Below are 14807 nucleotides of genomic sequence, written 5' to 3'. Positions count from 1 at the left end.
TTACTTCTTTTGCATCATGTGCTTCTGTGCTGTGGAATGTCCTTTGCAAAGGCTGAATGGCTCCCTTTCAGTTACCTACAGCTGTATTTGCATGTGGAACCAGTACTAATGAAGTACATTTTTTTTCCAGACAGTGCTACAGTGTAAAAATGACAAAATAAAGGATGTATTCTATTAAAAAAGATGTGGAGATTTAAGCCGCATCATTTGTGTTTTCTTGGCACACACATTAATCAACACTGCCACGTGATTTAGACCTCCACTGCTGCCTAATTCCAGTTGCCATGTCTGTACCACAGAGAAATTGTCACATAATTCACTTTACAAAATGCTCTCACTTAACTGTAAAAGGAAGAAAAATAAACAACAATTGCGCATTAAAAGAATAAGCAGCAATTTGTCAGATAATATAGCCTGACACTAAAAATATTTTGTGAACACACAGCAAATGTAACAAGATAAAAGCAAAACTTAAAGGGATTTTTATTGCTCATTCACCTTCTGAACTCCTGCACCTCTATAGGGTGCCAGCTGCCTCAGTCGTTTGGAGGTGGGGAGGGCTAAGATTATTATGGGCTAGCCCGGCCCTCAAATGCCCCTCTCCCCACCCCTCTGTCCCCTGGCTATGGCCCTGTAGCTATCACTAATGCAGCAGGTGCAGTGGCATCAGGACACGACACAAGGATGTGAGGAACAAATGTGTCTACTCTATCTCATGTATTAGTGAGTCATAGCAGAAGTGCTTTAACTTTTGAACTGTTGATATCATTTTTCGAGCAAACATTTGACCACGATTTGGTAAAGCTTTCTAAATCATCTGGACTATTATGAATTGCAATCTAACGAGGGACTTTTATTGTGCTGTACATAAGCTGAGTGTTGCAAATGCATGGGTCACTTGCAGAGATTTATTTATTCAATCCATATATAAAAATAATTCTGTCACGAATTCCAGTAAAGTCTTCATTTTCTTTCACCATTACACCTCACAGCATGTTGTGAATTCAGCTGTTGATCAGCACTTGAAATCTATGGAGAGAATTGCAGGCACTTACTACTGTAGAATTTTTTATTCCTTCTGAGAAGTGTACTCACTACTGAATCAATCAATCACAAGATTTACCGGCGAGGGTCTCAAGGCACTGAGGGAGAGGAGGGGGGGGGGGTGGGGGGGGGGTTGCCGCTACTGGTCGAATAGCCAGGTCTTGAGTCGTCTCCTGAAGGTCAGCAGGTCTTGGGTCTGTCGTAGGTTGAGGGGAAGGATGTTCCAGATCTTGGTGGCACTGTGGGAGAAGGATCTGCCTCCTGTGGTTGTTCTCCTGATGCACGGGACGGTGGCCAGGGAGAGGTCGGCGGAGCGGAGGTGACGGTTGGGAACGTAGAAGGAGAGTCGACTGTTGAGGTAGGCTGGGCCGGTCTTGTGGAGTGCCTTGTTGTGGTAATAAAATTCACCTATGCGGAATTTCTATGCGGTAAAGTTCAATAAGAATAACTCAATCAATAAATGAGAGGCAGAGTCCGTGGCATCTGAGTTTATAAGGGTTTTATTCCTTAAAAAGGAATTGGTTCGAACCAGGTATCATGTTCCATCACCACGAAGGTTCAGGAAGGGATAGACAATGCTTTATTAACAGAATACCATATATATAGTAAATGCATTTCAATGGTGATGGGTACAGAAGGCGTAACAGCTGAGAGAAGAGAGATAAGAACACATGTACGTAACAGAAGGCGTGCACGAGGGCGTACACGGAGGTGTGTGCTTGAAACGTCACATAAAGGTGTCACAGATGGGTGGATCCATAGACGAATCCTACAGTGTCAGCAGAAATATATGGCAGAGATGCGCGCGCAGCAGCATGACGTGTGATTGACGTGGAACTGGAGGGTGAAGGGGACTTGACATTTAGCACCATACGGGGAGACAGAAGTCTGGTGTGTCAGAACAACCTAAACCCAAATCATATCTAATATCGTGTGTTTGAGGAACTGTATTATCTAGAAGGAAAGGTCTCTCGGACAAAGGCTGTTCTATACTGACTGCTAGTGCGTGTATATGTGACTACGTGTCTACGTGTTAATGCGAGGGGGCCATGGGCCTACCATGGTAACAGGAGCAATGAATTACTTGCACGGAGACAGAAAGGCCGGGCCCTTTGCTCTGCAGCTGGGGAGATGTTTTCCTAAAACACTAGACAGGAATGTATTTTCAAGGAGCGGAGCAGATAACTTGAAGGCAAAATACAGTCTTGGCCGGCAAGCAGGCCGAGCCAGGCACCGCTAGCCGCACAGGGAGTAGGGTAAGGGTCAAGGATGCAGATCCAGGTTGCAGCTTTTCAGAGACAGAAGGCAGAAAAGGGCTCGATGACAGGAATCAGGGCCTAACTCGCCAGAACCAGAAAAACGTGAAAGTGCACCATGTAAAGACGGTGGCACGGCATACTTAGGAACTGAATATTCAACCCATTCATGGTGGATCTGAAAGAGGACATGTTAACGTTGGACGCAAATGTATTTGCGTCTTCATAGCTGGTTGTGGAGGGAACATACATGTACTTGAAGCACGTACATGGAGCCGTTGGGGTCTACGTTAGGGGACATATTTGACTATAAAAATTCATATTACCTCATTCCCTCCTTGTCCCCTACGGACCCTTCATGATATATCGATCTTCATTAGTCTATCAATTTGTTCATATAACATCATTTGCTCTTCCTTCTTCTGGCGAGATTTTGAACGTGGACTTGAATGGGGAATACATGATGTGGCGCACAAGCCGCAAATCGCTGGCCCACACTGTAAACATAAACAACAACTGAATACTATGAGAAGGGCTATTCCGAGGAAGGATAGGACTTTCCATCCCCAGGCTGATAGCACGCTCCAGAACCAACCGGACCAAGTCCAGGTGCCTGGATTCTGGTGTATCTGACTCGCAATCTTGTGGATACGGGTTATGGCTCTATATACTGATGGTGCGTTTTCTGGAATGAAAACACAGCAACTCGATCCGATGACTCTACAGGCTCCGCCCCTATCGGCCAAAATGACGTCAAGGACAAGACGATTTTGAAGAACAACAATCCGCATAGCAGACTGCTCCTCTGTTAAGTTGCCTAGGGCGGAAGTAGTTTCATTCACTACTGCCTCGAGGGTTCTGGTTAGTTTACGTATCAGTTTACTATTAAAGACAGCACCTAAATAGGGAAAGAAACCTTTATTGAAGTCTGTATACTGCTCCCATGCCGTTTCAGTATAGTCGACAATCGGGAGATCTCTCTGGGGTCTAGCGTGTACTAGATGGGAGTCCCTATGATAATCAGGAGGGGCTAGGAAAACAGGTGGCAGTAGGAATGCAATGTAACAAGTACCATCCCAATCTAGAGGTAAGCGTATATATGCTGTATGACCACAAATGAAATAGGAATGACGGGAAGCTTTAAATGTAGACTTGCCTTTATCACTGAATTCGATCACAGTAGTACATCTACTATGACCCAGATGTACTGAACCATTCTTTCTGACACATAATTCACCTCTGACTGGTAATACTGACATTGCGGGCAAGACTGGTTCGGCTTCGGACTGGACATCCAGAATCATGAGGTTGAGTGTAAAGTTACCTAATCCATATACTTCGTTTTCTAGATCTGTCCCTGTCCTTTGGGGAAGACCCTCCTTGTCAGGGAAACATACTTTATGCAGAACTGTGTTCAGATTTCCCCATACCCAATTGCCCTGGTAAACTACGGAATCAGAATCTAAAGAGTTCATTAAACTAAACCATGCACCACAGGAACCATTGTGTGTGAACGGGTACGGAAAGAGGGGCAGAACTCCCTTGTACTTCTGATAGGGAGGGAGTCGGCCACATATCCAACAATTGGTAGCATTGCTGGTCTGATGGGAATGATGTAACATACTGATGAATGTATTGTTGCGCAGCGCAAGTCGGTAAGATAACTCGTGCGGGGGTAGTTCACTGAAAGTATGCTCGGCAGTGACATTTGAAGAAGCATGTGCACGTTTGAAAATAGGAAAATATATGTGTAACAGTATACTTGCAGCAATAATCAAAAGACTCAGAAAAAACATAATCAATAATGTCACTATGCAGTGACTACGGAGAGATTTACAATATTCATGTTTCTTGATCCGTTTCTGTCTATCTCTCTCTCTATTGGGGTCTAGCGGGTACATGTCAGAAACTTGTCTAACCGATTCACCTAGGGGAGGACTTAAACAATTAAACTGTCTGACTTGCTAGACCTCAACTTCATGCGGAATTCCTGGGAAGGAGTTTTCTCTACCAAAGGGAGTTTAGTATCAGTCTCTGGAAGGGGGCAGGGCTGGGAGTCTAGTTTCGGAGGCAGTCCATAATGTCGTTTTACATGACTCGAGTGGAGCCAACCCTTGCGGCCCTCCACCTTGACCGCGGTCCTTGTTGTTAATAACACGAGCTTCGGCGCCTGCCAACGGGGCTCCAGCGGACTCCTCCTGTCGAAGTTCCTCACGAGCACCAGGTCCCCCGGAACAATCTCGTGTGGCTTCACCTCGGTGTTGTCGGGAAAAGCTGCAGCCACCTGTGAACGACATGATTGTAGTGCAGACATCAAGGAAGCAAGGTAATCTGTCAGCATAGTACAGTCAACATCAGTGATTTTACGAGGCAGAGGCGTCCCCCACATATTCAGTGGCCTACCAAAGACCACCTCATACGGGGATAGCCCTGTTCTTGAATGTGCGATCATTCTCATGTAAAAGAGTGCAACTGGTAAGGCTACTATCCAATCAACGCCTTTCTCTCTACAGATTTTGGCAAGGCGAATTTTCAGGGTCTGATTATGACGTTCCACAAGACCTGCTGCCTCGGGATGTCGGACACAGTGGAATTTCCATTGATAACCTAGCAGGAGTGATACCTGCTTCATAAGCTCGGACGAAAATGGCTGACCATTATCTGAGTACACGACACGGGGCAAGCCATACCTGGGGAAAAATTCACGTACCAGCTGCTTGGCAGTGGTCGGAGCAGTGTAATCTGGGACTGGATATGCTTCTGTCCAACGGGAGAGTGCACATACAACTACGAGGACATATTTGAATCCTCGACAACGTTCCATCTGGATATAATCCATCTGGAGGACTTCAAAAGGGTGGTCGGGAGGATGAAATCCACCTTGCTCTACGGGAATGCTTTTACCTGGGTTGAACTGACAACAGATCATGCAAGTACGTACTTTCTGTTTGGCTGCTGCTCGTAAATGTTTATTGAACCAAAGGTTTTGAATACTGTCTAACATGGCTTTTTCTCCTAAATGTGCAGGACTGTGTACTGTATTAATGATAACTTGAACCATAGAGTCGGGGAGAAACCATGTGGCTTTCCCCTTCGTCATCCATCCTTGTTCTGTCTGAATCCCTCCTAGTTCAATCCATTTCTTGATTTCGTCTGATGTAGCATGTGTCTGTATGTCAATTACATCTAGGGCGGGATCCCTAACTGTCATGCAATGTGTCGGTGTTGGAACTATTGTCTTTGTCAGGTCAGTTGCGTGAGTCTGAGCCTGAGCTGTATGCTTGGCCGTTCGGTCTGCCAGGTCGTTACCCTGGGAAATGGTATCTGTGACTTTCGTATGTGCCTTGCACTTCATGATGGATATCGCTGTAGGCAAATGTATTGCGTCTAACAGAGCTTGAATGAGGGAACCGTGCTGGATTTTGGCTCCATGAGAGGTCAGAAAACCTCTCTCTCGCCAGAGTACACCGAAGTCGTGTACGACTCCGAAAGTATAACGTGAATCTGTGTATATGTTAACTCTTTTGTTCTTTGCTCGAATACAGGCTTGAGTCAGAGCCATGAGCTCTGCTGCTTGGGCTGACAGGGTGTCAATACAATTTGTTTCTATGACTTCAGTTTCTGTCATGACTGCATATGCGGCCACTAACTCTCCTGTACTTGTTCTCATACATGAACCATCCACATAAAGTGTCAGGTCTGGATCTGGTAATGCAGTGTCTGTCAAGTCTTGTCTGGGTTTCGTCGTAATAGTAATGACTTCAATACAGTCATGTGCCAAAGGGTCTGTCTCACTTAATGGCAGAAGTGTAGCAGGGTTTAATGTATTGCAACGTCTGATTTCTATGTGTGGCTGAAACAATGTCAATTCATAACCTGTCAATCGTGCTATAGTCAAGTGCTGGGTCTGTGTTCGGTTTAAAAGAACTTCCACGGAATGTGGAACTTGTACTGTCAATTGATGTCCTAACACTATGGAATCACTTTGTCTGATTGCTAGAGCTGTTGCTGCGACTGATTTTAAGCACGCAGGCAGAGCCTGGGCTACTGGATCTAATGTACTAGAAAAATAAGCACACGGTTTGTGTGAACCTGCTTGATCCTGAGTGAGTACTGACAATGCAGTACCTTCGCGTTCTGTGACAAAGAGTGTAAAAGGCTTACTGTAACATGGTGTCGCTAAAACTGGTGCTTGACATAGGGCTTTCTTTAATTCGTCAAAAGCTTGTGTATGTTCCTGAGTCCAAGGGAGGACAGTCGATGTCGCTGCCTCCTGGGTTGTCAACTGTGTGAGTGGCTTTGCTAGAAATGCATACTGAGGAATCCATTGTCTACAGTAAGAAGTGAGGCCTATAAAGGCTCGTACCTCCTTTTGTGTCTTGGGCTGTGACATGTTTACAATTAACTGGATACGGTCAGGTGTTAGCTGTGTCCCCCCTTTGGACAGCAAGTGCCCAAGGTAAACCACTTGCTGAACACAGAATTGCAGCTTCGAAGGAGACACCTTGTGTCCCTCGTCAGCCAAGAAATGCAAAACCGTCAGTGATGCTTGTTCACTTTCTTGTTCACTTCGGGCGGTGATCAATAGATCATCGACATACTGCAGTAGGGCAGTGTTGTCAGGCATATGACTACTGTCAAGTTGTCTTTTCAGTGCTTGGCTATAGATGCTGGGGCTTTCTGTGAATCCTTGAGGTGCGCGTGCAAATTTGAAGCTTCGGCCATTTAAACAGAATCCGAAAAGATATTGGCTTTCTGGGTCAATTGGGACACTAAAGAAGGCGTTCTTCAGATCAATTACAGTAAAGAACGTTGCCTCTGAATCAATAGCTGTCAATAATGAAGAGATGTCTGGAACCACAGGATACTGTGGGACAATGCATTTGTTCAATTCTCGTAAATCGATCACTAATCGATAAACTGGAGGTGCATTTGGATCAGTACGTTTAAGAATTGGAATGATAGGGGAATTACATAGATTCAAGTCGGTTTCTACAACCACTCCTTGTGCAATGAGCTCGTCAATGATTTTCAGTAAAGCCACTACAGCATCTGGGGGTAACTTGTATTGTCGGATTCGTGGTAGTACTACTCCTGGCTTGAGTGTGACACGATATGGAGTGATGTGCATACAACCTACATCAGTGGGGCCTTGTGCCCACAAATGTGCAGGAACATTCTGTAATCTGGGATCAATATCTCTCAACACATAGTGACCCTTAAAGTCACGCAAAAACAATCTTACTCCTTCCGGAGAACAGCAAATCACAGCTCCTAGAGCCTTCAGTGTTTTGATACCTAACAAGTTTTCTGGACATGATTTCGTGAGCAATAAATCTGTAGTGCGAGACAATGGACCAACTAAAAGTGGTACTGGTTTCGATACTTCATTTACAATAGGCTTGCCTGAAAATCCAAGGGAAACATTCTGCGAGCCTGAGAGGGGTGCCCCTGGTACCTCGTCGTGACTGATTGTTGTTCTGCTTGCCCCTGTGTCAATCAAAAACTTTCTATCTTTTCCTAATACTTGACTATGTACGTAAGGACCCTCTTGATCTACAGGAACCTCAATAAGAGGCAAGCCAACCTCCCTCTCTAGGCTGTTTCATGTGTATCGCTGATAATCGGGATAATCAGTTTGGGCATACTGGTACATCTGCTGAGTTGCATGTTGTGTTGCGGCAATCGGTTGGGGCTGTGGCACCGCTACGGTCTGTACTGTCTGTTGTGGAGCATGCATAGGCTGTACTTTCTGTGGAACGTGTTGTTGGTCTTGGTCTTGTCTAGGTTGACGTGGTCTTTCTTTAGTTTTACCTGTAGATATATTGTGTTTCAAAACTGCACAATCGTTTACATAGTGACCTGGCTGTTTACAATAGTTGCATGTCCCTTTAACAGGAGCTGCTGAATTATTGGACTGTGGCATACCCCTTTTCTGACCGTCAGCTGGAACTGACTGAGCAACTAGCATTTTCATTTTCGTGTCTTTCATACGTCTTTGTTCGTGATCATGTTCTTCTCTAATCCTGTTCTGGTGGTACTGTAACATTTGTAACATTTGTGAAGGCGTGTTTGCTTTCCATGTGCTCTCGACTTTCAGCACACGATTCTTAACTTGGGGCAGAGAGTTCTCGACTAATTTGGATACAAAAAGGTGCGGGTATGACTCGCTACTCGCTTTCAGGCCACTATTAATAATAAAACATTTCTCAAATCGGGAATAAAAATCACTAGTGTCTTCATCGGGTTTCTGTTTGCAGGCTGAGATAGCATCCCAGTCCTCCTTTTTAGTTGCTAATAATTGTGGCAAGACCTGAACTAACAATCCTGGAAATGCTTTAGTTTTGTCCCCAAGACCCAACCCTGGGGTTCGGCCATTTTCTTCTGTTTCCAATGCAGCCCAATCAATCTTTTTGTCTCCCACCTCCCATTCTTTTTTCTTTGAGTTTCTCGTAAATGCCGGCAGGCAATAGTACTTTCAATATTTTCATAATGTCGGGATAGGTATAATCACCCATGAGTAACATGTCTTTTATTTCACGGTGAAAACCTGCAGGGTCTTTATCGTGACTGGGCACTATTTTCTTCGTTTCTAACAATTCCATTTTAGTTATGGGCGTGTATACGTACACACGTGTAAGGGTGTTATCATCATTCCTGACTGGATGTACTTCTCGCAAGGGATTCTGTTGGTCTATGTAAAACATTTTTCTTTCTGGGGGTGGAGCTGAAACAAACTGTGGATTCAGGAAGGCACTATATCTGTGTCGATGTTCTAAAATTACTTTAATTAAATCGGTACCCAGGCCTCTCCATTTATTCACGAGTAACTCTATTAGTACATCAGACAAGGGACCTGGATCAGAATGTTGGCCTTTATACAGAATGAGGAGATGCTGTATCATGTACATACCAGCTAGTCGCTGTTCGTCTGGGGAAAGATTCAAAAATGTTTGCGCTACTGCGTCATCATTATATTTATCGGAATTGTCAGCCCATTGTACTGCTGACCTGGCTAATTCTTGTTCATCCATGGAATTGAGTACATGGTACCCCATTCGCTCTTGAAGTACTTTATCGGTAGCCTGAAATAGATGTTCAGGAGTCTTCGGATTTGACATAGCAGAGTGGAATGTTTCTGGTATTGGACAGAGGTAATGTTTCTGGTTTTCACACGTTTCTTGTTTACGAATGGGTCTGTCGAAGGGCCTATCAGAGGGATGCGGTCTAGGGAATTTCCCTCTCCCTACATATCCTATCATCTGTTTGCCTGACTGATGCGAAGTTTCTGCTAAATTCTCTGTATCATCCTCCTCCTGTGAGGAAGTCGGACCGTCTGATTCAAGATGTTCTTCAGGGGCTCGCCGGGCATGTATATCTATTATCTCCTTACGGATCTTTCTAACCATAATATGTACACTGTTCTCCTTCTCATGTTTACCATCCGCGATATTCTGGCTCCATCTATGCAGTCTATCCATTTCATTTTGCGGAAAACCTGCCTGATCGTGTTCTCTTATCAAACAATTAACCATAAATCGCATTATTAAACCTTTGTTCTCTACTTTCTGACGTGACATGGCTTCGGCAACACACTCCATCCCTTCTCCTGTTCTAATAAAATAATACAATTTATCTAGATGTTCTGGCATACCTGGTAGTAACATTAGATAATCTGTAACTCGTCGCAAACGTAGGGACGCTAGCAACATGGGTCCTGTTGTACCGGGCACTGGGTCATATCTACAATCGGTAAGTTCTCTTCTAAGCTGTTCTGCCGGTGCACCCTTAGGTGTCCGGGCCTTTGCTAAATCTCTCATTGTCACTCGGTGTAACGGTGGGGGTGTTTGGTAACCTCCGGTAGCACCTCCTGAAGCGGAGGCTTGACCATAACCTGGCTGTAAGGTTGGTACCTGCTGTAACTGAGTTGGGGCCTGAACCGCACCAGGCCCAAAAGGATTATGCGGAATATGCGTATTAATAGGGGGTGCAGGTAAGGGTGGAGGAAGCAGACCGGGAGGGGTTTGCTGTTGCGGACCTGGGGGCTGTAGATCAGGGAGCGGGTTACCGTCAGCTGGTGGCACACGGGCAGGCATACTAGCATATGTGGGAGCTACATCATCCAAGTAGGATGAAATAAAAAATGTCTGCTGCGGTCTTGTGACGTAATTTAGTCGGAACCAATGGAGGGGGCAGATTTTTCGGTGTTTCCGGGGTCGCCTTGGGCAGGCCCTCGGCCAGGACTGGATACAATCCTGTCATAATTGCGTTACTCCGTCTATCGTGTTGTTCCATTCTAACTCGTTCCCCCTCTTCTAGTAGTTCTTTTTCTTTGGCTTTTTCAGATTCCTCTCTACTTTTCTCTGCTTTTCTGAGTGCTTTCTCTGTCCGTCTGTGTGATTCTTTACGCCATAGTTCAATGGCATCTTTCTGTGACTAAATTACACACAAGGAAGGTCCCAGGGGAAAGTTTATAGACCCTACTGTTAAGCCCCCTGTATCAAAGTAACACCAACCTAAAGTTAACAGAGAGTCAGAAAGCAAGCAATCAGAGTACCCAAATACAAATATACAGGAAATAGTTACTAAACTATGCAAGTTCCCATCAGTCCACCATCGAGACCGCCCTTCATCATCTGGGATCTCTGGTGCATAATTTCTGTCACATTAGCGGTAAAAAACCTCTGCTGGCTGATGACTAAAACCAGGCACAGGAAAAAACCACAATGATATGTACAGATGTGAAACAGGAAAAGGCGTGTCTAGATGGAAACTGGAGATAGCAGTGCGTGAAAAAAAGTGTATTTGTGAAAGTAGAAAAAGATATTTTTAAAAATAGGTAGTGGTCGGGAAAAAAAGCTTTAATGGACACCCTCACACTCCTAAATCAATAAAAACAGTGCAATAGTGGTTTAGCAAATAGCCACTAAGAGATGAAAGGTCGACATGTTTCTGCAGACACCCGGAGTCTAGTGATCTCCTGCTGCTTCCTCAGGACCATTAATGCTACTGCTAGAGAAAATATAACAAAAACCATATCACCTGATAGTGTATGTATCAACTTCCTCTCATCCTAAAAGTAGGGGAGAAAATATAGTATAAGGGTACAGATTCATGATTGCTTATTACAAATAACGTGCACTATGCGTGCCATTATCATGTGCTAGACATAGAACTACTCTTGCCCAGCATTCAGACTAACATTAGTCACAAATCACTAATTTAGCGAATTTGTAGATTACGGTTCACTCACCCACTCGATGAGAAGGAACCACTCCACCTCACCTGGCTCGAGCTCAGGTAAATGGATGCACCGCACTAAAAGTAAACAACAAATCAAAGGATGTATCCACATCTCAATGTAATCCTAAACTAGACTGTTTTCGCATGCTCAACATCAGGCATCACATTCCTGCCAGCGCCGTGGAACAGCACCTAGGTCAGTCAGCCTCAGTTAATGAATGGTAGTTTAGTTTTGCTGACCGCGCTTAATTAGAGTCATCACTGTTTTCAACAATTATAAGCTAGCCGCCGCACTTTACTAAAAATGCCAGATTGTAGCGCAGACAATATTTTATGCGAAGCGCAGAGCGTCACCTATTTCACTCATACACATACGCGTCCGCTGTCTTACCTCTCCGTCGGTGCACCGGTCGTCCCTCTAAGCTCTATCGTAGGGAGGAACCGACTCGGTGCACCGGCGAGGCAGATAAACCTTTCTCACTTCCGCATTCAGAGCGCGTCGATGTCTGACGCCCCCTGTGCGTGATGACATCATGCGCATACTCGCAACCTCATGCGCCATAGCTGATGGGAAATGTAGTTCCCAAACACTCTCTGCCCCGAGTATGTCGCCGCGCCCAATTAGCGTATTAGTATTAGCTAGTTACCTTGTGTCTAAAGCTGGTAACGTGTGCGCTGTGTATACACCAATTGGTATGATTGAAAAATCATTTTAGTGATAGTTCGGTGTAAATGCGGAACTTGGCACTGACAATGCATTACCATTTACCTTGTGGAAAAAATCCCTCCATCAAGGTTCATATTAGCGAGAAAGATGTATAAACATCTCACTACTTAGACGTATAGGCAGAAACTCATCAACAGAAAACCAAAGGCTGATCCTATGCACCAGAACCTAACCTAGTTTTCTAGGTGCCATCGCTTGGTATTGCAGCCACTCCTGCATGCCATGCGGGTAATATCATCGAAGAAGTCATTGTATGTATTCGCAGATGCGGCAATATGTGTATAATTCCCAAAGGATATATTTAAGTAAGGTCCATTACGAAGACACCCCTCTTGTTTAAAGGGACATCCACGGGATGGCATCATTCAGCCCACATTCATCACTGCGAAGACGATAGACCCACTTTTGTTCACATTTAAACAGAAATTTAGCCGTGTCAGTAACTGACGGTGGAATCCATGGTTGGTCCAAGACTGTCCACATGATATCGGTGGGCTGATGACCCACCTGCAGGAAATGGTCTGACAAACCATTTCCTGCAGGTGGGTCATCAGCCCACCGATATCATGTGGACAGTCTTGGACCAACCATGGATTCCACCGTCAGTTACTGACACGGCTAAATTTCTGTTTAAATGTGAACAAAAGTGGGTCTATCGTCTTCGCAGTGATGAATGTGGGCTGAATGATGCCATCCCGTGGATGTCCCTTTAAACAAGAGGGGTGTCTTCGTAATGGACCTTACTTAAATATATCCTTTGGGAATTATACACATATTGCCGCATCTGCGAATACATACAATGACTTCTTCGATGATATTACCCGCATGGCATGCAGGAGTGGCTGCAATACCAAGCGATGGCACCTAGAAAACTAGGTTAGGTTCTGGTGCATAGGATCAGCCTTTGGTTTTCTGTTGATGAGTTTCTGCCTATACGTCTAAGTAGTGAGATGTTTATACATCTTTCTCGCTAATATGAACCTTGATGGAGGGATTTTTTCCACAAGGTAAATGGTAATGCATTGTCAGTGCCAAGTTCCGCATTTACACCGAACTATCACTAAAATGATTTTTCAATCATACCAATTGGTGTATACACAGCGCACACGTTACCAGCTTTAGACACAAGGTAACTAGCTAATACTAATACGCTAATTGGGCGCGGCGACATACTCGGGGCAGAGAGTGTTTGGGAACTACATTTCCCATCAGCTATGGCGCATGAGGTTGCGAGTATGCGCATGATGTCATCACGCACAGGGGGCGTCAGACATCGACGCGCTCTGAATGCGGAAGTGAGAAAGGTTTATCTGCCTCGCCGGTGCACCGAGTCGGTTCCTCCCTACGATAGAGCTTAGAGGGACGACCGGTGCACCGACGGAGAGGTAAGACAGCGGACGCGTATGTGTATGAGTGAAATAGGTGACGCTCTGCGCTTCGCATAAAATATTGTCTGCGCTACAATCTGGCATTTTTAGTAAAGTGCGGCGGCTAGCTTATAATTGTTGAAAACAGTGATGACTCTAATTAAGCGCGGTCAGCAAAACTAAACTACCATTCATTAACTGAGGCTGACTGACCTAGGTGCTGTTCCACGGCGCTGGCAGGAATGTGATGCCTGATGTTGAGCATGCGAAAACAGTCTAGTTTAGGATTACATTGAGATGTGGATACATCCTTTGATTTGTTGTTTACTTTTAGTGCGGTGCATCCATTTACCTGAGCTCGAGCCAGGTGAGGTGGAGTGGTTCCTTCTCATCGAGTGGGTGAGTGAACCGTAATCTACAAATTCGCTAAATTAGTGATTTGTGACTAATGTTAGTCTGAATGCTGGGCAAGAGTAGTTCTATGTCTAGCACATGATAATGGCACGCATAGTGCACGTTATTTGTAATAAGCAATCATGAATCTGTACCCTTATACTATATTTTCTCCCCTACTTTTAGGATGAGAGGAAGTTGATACATACACTATCAGGTGATATGGTTTTTGTTATATTTTCTCTAGCAGTAGCATTAATGGTCCTGAGGAAGCAGCAGGAGATCACTAGACTCCGGGTGTCTGCAGAAACATGTCGACCTTTCATCTCTTAGTGGCTATTTGCTAAACCACTATTGCACTGTTTTTATTGATTTAGGAGTGTGAGGGTGTCCATTAAAGCTTTTTTTCCCGACCACTACCTATTTTTAAAAATATCTTTTTCTACTTTCACAAATACACTTTTTTTCACGCACTGCTATCTCCAGTTTCCATCTAGACACGCCTTTTCCTGTTTCACATCTGTACATATCATTGTGGTTTTTTCCTGTGCCTGGTTTTAGTCATCAGCCAGCAGAGGTTTTTTACCGCTAATGTGACAGAAATTATGCACCAGAGATCCCAGATGATGAAGGGCGGTCTCGATGGTGGACTGATGGGAACTTGCATAGTTTAGTAACTATTTCCTGTATATTTGTATTTGGGTACTTTGATTGCTTGCTTTCTGACTCTCTGTTAACTTTAGGTTGGTGTATCTTTCTGTGACTGTCTGGCTTTCT

Source organism: Lissotriton vulgaris, chromosome 7 (genome assembly GCF_964263255.1).
Source record: "Lissotriton vulgaris chromosome 7, aLisVul1.2, whole genome shotgun sequence".
NCBI lineage: Eukaryota > Metazoa > Chordata > Amphibia > Caudata > Salamandridae > Lissotriton > Lissotriton vulgaris.
Note: the sequence above shows the minus strand (reverse complement) of the source record.